The sequence below is a fragment of the Triticum aestivum genome, chromosome 5A, assembly GCF_018294505.1.
Source record: "Triticum aestivum cultivar Chinese Spring chromosome 5A, IWGSC CS RefSeq v2.1, whole genome shotgun sequence".
Lineage (NCBI taxonomy): Eukaryota > Viridiplantae > Streptophyta > Magnoliopsida > Poales > Poaceae > Triticum > Triticum aestivum.
In genome coordinates this window covers 706,384,745-706,393,224 of record NC_057806.1, presented here as the reverse complement: position 1 = coordinate 706,393,224, position 8,480 = coordinate 706,384,745, and positions in this window count along the sequence as shown.

Genomic DNA, 8,480 nt, shown 5'->3' with positions numbered 1-8,480 from the left:
TTGCCTTTCTTTCGACATTGATGGTTGGTCGGAAGAAATCGACGATGGCCCAGGTACACATTCTTCCTGCATTTGTCCATGTATATACTTTCAGTGTCATCTAAACAGTGCGTGCATGCGTGGTATCCTTTGTTTGTCTATCCTCAAAGGTTGCTGAGAGCGGGCCAGTCGTTGATGGTCACGAACAGCAACGCCTTAAGGTTAAATTCCTCCTGTCTGTGCTCATCCCACGTACGTACACCGTTTCCATTCCACAGCTGTAAAAGTTCTTCAACTAATGGCCTTAGTGAAGAAAATATGCCCTAGAGGCAATAATATAGTTATTATTTTATTTCCTTATATCATGATAAATTTTTATTATTCATGCTAGAATTGTATTATCCGGAAACATAATACTTGTGTGAATACATAGACAAACCAAACGTCACTAGTATGCCTCTACTTGACTAGCTCGTTGATCAAAGATGGTTATGTTTCCTAGCCATAGACATGTGTTGTCATTTGATTAATGGGATCACATCATTAGGAGAATCATGTGATTGACATGACCCATTCCATTAGCATAGCACCCGATCGTTTAGTATGTTTCTATTGCTTTCTTCATGACTTATACATGTTCCTACGACTATGAGATTATGCAACTCCCGTTTATCGGCGGAACACTTCATGTGCTACCAAACGTCACAACGTAACTGGGTGATTATAAAGGAGCTCTACAGGTGTCCCCAAAGGTAAATGTTGGGTTGGCATATTTCGAGATTAGGATTTGTCACTCCGATTGTCGGAGAGGTATCTCTGGGCCCTCTCGGTAATGCACATCACATAAGCCTTGCAAGCATTGCAACTAATGAGTTAGTTGTGAGATGATGTATTACGAAACGAGTAAAGAGACTTGCTGGTAACGAGATTGAACTAGGTATTGAGATACCGACGATCGAATCTCGGGTAAGTAACATACCGATGAGAAAGGGAACAAAGTATGTTTTTATGCGGTCTGACCGATAAAGATCTTCGTAGAATATGTGGGAGCCAATATGAGCATCCAGGTTCCACTATTGGTTATTGACCGGAGACGTGTCTCGGTCATGTATACATTGTTCTCGAACCCGTAGGGTCCGCACGCTTAAGGTTTTGATGACAGTTATATTATGAGTTTATGCATTTTGATATACCGAAGTTTGTTCGGAGTCCCAAATGTGATCACGGACATGACGAGGAGTTTCGAAATGGTCGATACGTAAAGATTGATATATTGGAAGCCTATATTTGGATATCGGAAGTGTTCTGGGTGAAATCGGGATTTTACCGGAGTACCGGGAGGTTACCGGAACCCCCCGGGAGGTATATGGGCCATAGTGGGATTTAGTGGAAGAGAGGAGAGGTGGCCAGGGCTGGGCCGCGCGCCCCTTCCCCTAGTCCGAATAGGACAAGGACAGGAGGCGGCGCCCCCCCCTTCCTTCTCTCTCTCCTCTTTCCCCCTTCCCGAATCCTATTCCAACTAGGAAAGGGGGGGAATCCTACTCCCGGTGGGAGTAGGACTCCTCCTGGCGCGCCCTCCTCCTGGCCGGCCGCACCCCCCCCCCCCCTTGATCCTTTATATACGGGGGCAGGGGGCACCCCTAGACACACAAGTTGATCCACGTGATCATATTCTTAGCCGTGTGCGGTGCCCCCTTCCACCATAATCCTCGATAATATTGTAGCGGTGCTTAGGCGAAGCCCTGCGATGGTAGAACATCAAGATCGTCACCACGCCGTCGTGTTGACAGAACTCTTCCCTGACGCTTTGCTGGATCGGAGTCCGGGGATCGTCATCGAGCTGAACGTGTGCTAAAACTCGGAGGTGCCGTAGTTTCGGTGCTTGATCGGTCGGACCGTGAAGACGTACGACTACATCAACCGCGTTGTGCTAATGCTTCCGCTGTCGGTCTACAAGGGTATGTAGATTACACTCTCCCCTCTCGTTGCTATGCATCACCATGATCTTGCGTGTGCGTAGGAATTTTTTTGAAATTACTACGTTCCCTAACAGTGGCATCCGAGCCTAGGTTTTACGTGTTGATGTTATATGCACGAGTAGAACACAAGTGAGTTGTGGGCGATATAAGTCATACTGCTTACCAGCATGTCATACTTTGGTTCGGCGGTATTGTTGGACGAAGCGGCCCGGACCGCATTACGCGTACGCTTACGCGAGACCGGTTCTCCCGACGTGCTTTGCACATAGGTGGCTTGCGGGTGACAGTTTCTCCAAATTTAGTTGAACCGAGTGTGGCTACGCCCGGTCCTTGCAAAGGTTAAAACAGCACCAACTTGACAAACTATCATTGTGGTTTTGATGCGTAGGTAAGATTGGTTCTTGCTTAAGCCCGTAGCAGCCACGTAAAACTTGCAACAACAAAGTAGAGGACGTCTAACTTGTTTTTGCAGGGCATGTTGTGATGTGATATGGTCAAGACATGATGCTAAATTTTATTGTATGAGATGATCATGTTTTGTAACCGAGTTATCGGCAACTGGCAGGAGCCATATGGTTGTCGCTTTATTGTATGCAATGCAATCGCGCTGTAATGCTTTACTTTATCACTAAGCGGTAGCGATAGTCGTGGAAGCATAAGATTGGCGAGACGACAACGATGCTACGATGGAGATCAAGGTGTCACGCCGGTGACGATGGTGATCACGACGGTGCTTCGAAGATGGAGATCACAAGCACAAGATGATGATGGCCATATCATATCACTTATATTGATTGCATGTGATGTTTATCTTTTATGCATCTTATCTTGCTTTGATTGACGGTAGCATTATAAGATGATCTCTCACTAATTATCAAGAAGTGTTCTTCCTGAGTATGCACCGTTGCGAAAGTTCTTCGTGCTGAGACACCACGTGATGATCGGGTGTGATAGGCTCTACGTTCAAATACAACGGGTGCAAAACAGTTGCACACGCGGAATACTCAGGTTATACTTGACGAGCCAAGCATATACAGATATGGCCTTGGAACACGGAGACCGAAAGGTCGAGCGTGAATCATATAGTAGATATGATCAACATAGTGATGTTCAGCAATGAATCTACTCCATCTCACGTGATGGTCGGACATGGTTTAGTTGATTTGGATCACGTAATCACTTAGAGGATTAGAGGGATGTCTATCTAAGTGGGAGTTCTTAAGTAATATGATTAATTGAACCTAAATTTATCATGAACTTAGTACCTGATAGTATCTTGCATGTTTATGTTTGATTGTAGATAGATGGCCCGTGCTGTTGTTCCGTTGAATTTTAATGCGTTCCTTGAGAAAGCAAAGTTGAAAGATGATGGTAGCAATTACACGGACTGGGTCCATAACATGAGGATTATCCTCATTGCTGCACAGAAGAATTACGTCCTGGAAACACCGCTGGGTGCCAGGCCTGCTGCTGGAGCAACACCAGATGTTATGAACGTCTGGCAGAGCAAAGCTGATGACTACTCAATAGTTCAGTGTGCCATGCTTTACGGCTTAGAATCAGGACTTCAACGATGTTTTGAACGTCATGGAGCATATGAGATGTTCCAGGAGTTGAAGTTAATATTTCAAGCAAATGCCCGGATTGAGAGATATGAAGTCTCCAATAAGTTCTATAGCTGCAAGATGGAGGAGAATAGTTCTGTCAGTGAGCATATACTCGAAATGTCTGGGTATGATAATCACTTGATTCAATTGGGAGTTAATCTTCCAGATGATTGCGTCATTGACAGAATTCTCCAATCACTGCCACCAAGCTACAAGAGCTTCGTGATGAACTATAATATGCAAGGGATGAATAAGACTATTCCCGAGCTCTTCGCAATGCTGAAAGCTGCGGAGGTAGAAATCAAGAAGGAGCATCAAGTGTTGATGGTCAACAAGACCACTAGTTTCAAGAAAAAGGGCAAAGGGAAGAAGAAGGGGAACTTCAAAAAGAACAGCAAGCAAGTTGCTACTCAAGAGAAGAAACCCAAACCTGGACCTAAGCCTGAAACTTAGTGCTTCTACTGCAAGCGGACTGGTCACTGGAAGCGGAACTGCCCCAAGTATTTGGTGGATAAGAAGGATGGCAAGGTGAACAAAGGTATATGTGATATACATGTTATTCATGTGTACCTTACTAATGCTCGCAGTAGCACCTGGGTATTTGATACTGGTTCTGTTGCTAATATTTGCAACTCGAAACAGGGACTACGGATTAAGCGAAGATTGGCTAAGGACGAGATGACGATGCACATGGGAAATGGTTCCAAAGTCGTTGTGATCGCAGTCGGCATGCTACCTCTACATCTACCTTTGGGATTAGTATTAGACCTAAATAATTGTTATTTGGTGCCAACGTTAAGCATGAACATTATATCTGGATCTTGTTTGATGCGAGACGGTTATTCATTTAAATCAGAGAATAATGGTTGTTCTATTTATATGAATAATATCTTTTATGGTCATGCACCCTTAAAGAGTGGTCTATTCTTATTAAATCTCGATAGTAGTGACACACATATTCATAGTGTTGAAGCCAAAAGATGCAGAGTTGATAATGATAGTGCAACTTATTTGTGGCACTGCCGTTTAGGTCATATCGGTATAAAGCGCATGAAGAAACTCCATACTGATGGGCTTTTGGAACCACTTGATTATGAATCACTTGGTACTTGCGAACCGTGCCTTATGGGTAAGATGACAAAAACACCGTTCTCTGGTACTATGGAGAGAGCAATAGATTTATTGGAAATCATACATACAGATGTATGTGGTCCGATGAATGTTGAGGCTCGTGGCGGATATCGTTATTTTCTCACCTTCACAGATGACTTAGGCAGATATGGGTATATCTACTTAATAAAACATAAGTTTGAAACGTTTGAAAAGTTCAAAGAATTTCAGAGTGAAGTTGAAAATCATCGTAACAAGAAAATAAAATTCCTACGATCTGATCGTGGAGGAGAATATTTGAGTTACGAGTTTGGTGTACATTTGAAACAATGTGGAATAGTTTCGCAACTCACGCCACCCGGAACACCACAGCGTAATGGTGTGTCCGAACGTCGTAATCGTACTTTACTAGATATGGTGCGATCTATTGTGTCTCTTACTGATTTACCGCTATCGTTTTGGGGATATGCTCTAGAGACGGCCGCATTCACGTTAAATAGGGCACCATCAAAATCCGTTGAGACGACGCCTTATGAACTATGGTTTGGCAAGAAACCAAAGTTGTCGTTTCTGAAAGTTTGGGGCTGCGATGCTTATGTGAAAAAGCTTCAACCTGATAAGCTCGAACCCAAATCGGAGAAATGTGTCTTCATAGGATATCCAAAGGAAACTATTGGATACACCTTCTATCACAGATCCGAAGGCAAGACTTTTGTTGCTAAATTAAGAAACTTTCTGGAGAAGGAGTTTCTCTCGAAAGAAGTGAGTGGGAGGAAAGTAGAACTTGACGAGGTAACAGTACCTGCTCCCTTATTGGAAAGTAGTACATCACAGAAACCTGTTTCTGTGACACCTACACCAATTAATGAGGAAGCTAATGATAATGATCATGAAACTTCAGAACAAGATACTACTGAACCTCGTAGATCAACCAGAGTAAGATCCGCGCCAGAGTGGTACGGTAATCCTATTCTAGAAGTCATGCTACTAGATCATGATGAACCTACGAACTATGAAGAAGCGATGGTGAGCCCAGATTCCACAAAATGGCTTGAAGCCATGAAATCTGAGATGGGATCCATGTATGAGAACAAAGTATGGACTTTGGTTGACTTGCCCAATGATCGGCAAGCAATTGAGAATAAATGGATCTTCAAGAAGAAGACTGACGCTGACGGTAATGTTACTGTCTACAAAGCTCGACTTGTCGCAAAAGGTTTTCGGCAAGTTCAAGGGATTGACTACGATGAGACCTTCTCACCCGTAGCGATGCTTAAGTCTGTCCGAATCATGTTAGCAATTGCCGCATTTTATGATTACGAAATTTGGCAAATGGATGTCAAAACTGCATTCCTGAATGGATTTCTGCAAGAAGAGTTGTATATGATGCAGCCGGAAGGTTTTGTCTATCCAAAGGGAGCTAACAAAGTGTGCAAGCTCCAGCGATCCATTTATGGACTGGTGCAAGCCTCTCGGAGTTGGAATAAACGCTTTGATAGTGTGATCAAAGCATTTGGTTTTGTACAGACTTTTGGAGAAGCCTGTATTTACAAGAAAGTGAGTGGGAGCTCTGTAGCATTTCTGATATTATATGTAGATGACATATTGCTAATCGGAAATGATATAGAATTTCTGGATAGCATAAAAGGATACTTGAATAAGAGTTTTTCAATGAAAGACCTCGGTGAAGCTGCTTACATATTGGGCATTAAGATCTATAGAGATAGATCAAGACGCTTAATTGGACTTTCACAAAGCACATACCTTGACAAAGTTTTGAAGAAGTTCAAAATGGATCAAACAAAGAAAGGATTCTTGCCTGTGTTACAAGGTGTGAAATTGAGTAAGACTCAATCCCCGACCAATGCAGAAGATAGAGAGAAAATGAAAGATGTTCCCTATGCTTCAGCCATAGGCTCTATCATGTATGCAATGCTGAGTACCAGACCTGATGTGTGTCTTGCTATAAGTCTAGCAGGGAGGTACCAAAGTAATCCAGGAGTGGATCACTGGACAGCGGTCAAGAACATCCTGAAATACCTGAAAAGGACTAAGGATATGTTTCTCATATATGGAGGTGACAAAGAGCTCATCGTAAAAGGTTACATTGATGCAAGCTTTGACACTGATCCGGACAATTCTAAATCGCAAACCGGATACGTGTTTACATTAAACGGTGGAGCTGTCAGTTGGTGCAGTTCTAAACAAAGCGTGGTGGCGGGATCTACATGTGAAGCGGAGTACATAGCTGCTTCGGAAGCAGCAAACGAAGGAGTCTGGATGAAGGAGTTCATATCCGATCTAGGTGTCATACCTAGTGCATCGGGTCCAATGAAAATCTTTTATGACAATACTGGTGCAATTGCCTTGGCAAAGGAATCCAGATTTCACAAGAGAACCAAGCACATCAAGAGACGCTTCAATTCCATCCGGGATCTAGTCCAGGTGGGAGACATAGAGTTTTGCAAGATACATACGGATCTGAATATAGAAGACCCGTTGACTAAGCCTCTTCCACGAGCAAAACATGATCAGCACCAAAGCTCCATGGGTGTTAGAATCATTACTGTGTAATCTAGATTATTGACTCTAGTGCAAGTGGGAGACTGAAGGAAATATGCCCTAGTGGCAATAATAATGTTATTATTTTATTTCCTTATATCATGATAAATGTTTATTATTCATGCTAGAATTGTATTATAAGGAAACATAATACTTGTGTGAATACATAGACAAACCAAATGTCACTAGTATGCCTCTACTTGACTAGCTCGTTGATCAAAGATGGTTATGTTTCCTAGCCATAGACATATGTTGTCATTTGATTAATGGGATCACATCATTAGGAGAATGATGTGATTGACATGACCCATTCCATTAGCTTAGCACCCGATCGTTTAGTATGTTGCTATTGCTTTCTTCATGACTTATACATGTTCCTATGACTATGAGATTATGCAACTCCCGTTTACCGGAGGAACACTTTGTATGCTACCAAACGTCACAACATAACTAGGTGATTATAAAGGAGCTCTATAGGTGTCTCCAAAGGTAAATGTTGGGTTGGCGTATTTCGAGATTAGGATTTGTCACTCCGATTGTCGGAGAGGTATCTCTGGGCCCTCTCGGTAATGCACATCACATAAGCCTTGCAAGCATTGCAACTAATGAGTTAGTTGCGAGATGATGTATTACGAAACGAGTAAAGAGACTTGCCGGTAACGAGATTGAACTAGGTATTGAGATACCGACAATCGAATCTCGGGTAAGTAACATACCGATGACAAAGGGAACAAAGTATGTTTTTATGCGGTCTGACCGATAAAGATCTTCGTAGAATATGTGGGAGCCAATATGAGCATCCAGGTTCCGCTATTGGTTATTGACCGGAGACGTGTCTCGGTCATGTCTACATTGTTCTCCAACCCGTAGGGTCCGCATGCTTAAGGTTTTGATGATAGTTATATTATGAGTTTATGCATTTTGATGTACCGAAGTTTGTTCGGAGTCCCGGATGTGATCACGGACATGACGAGGAAGCCTATATTTGGATATCGGAAGTGTTCCGGGTGAAATCGGGATTTTACCGGAGTACCGGCAGGTTACCGGAACCCCCCGGGAGGTATATGGGCCTTAGTGGGCTTTAGTGGAAGAGAGGAGAGGTGGGCAGGGCTGGGCCGCGCGCCCCTCCCCCCTAGTCCGAATAGGACAAGGAGAGTGGGGCGGCGCGCCCCCCCCCCCTTCCTTCTCTCTCTCCTCTTTTCCCCTTCCCGAATCCTATTCCAACTAGGAAAGGGGGGAATCC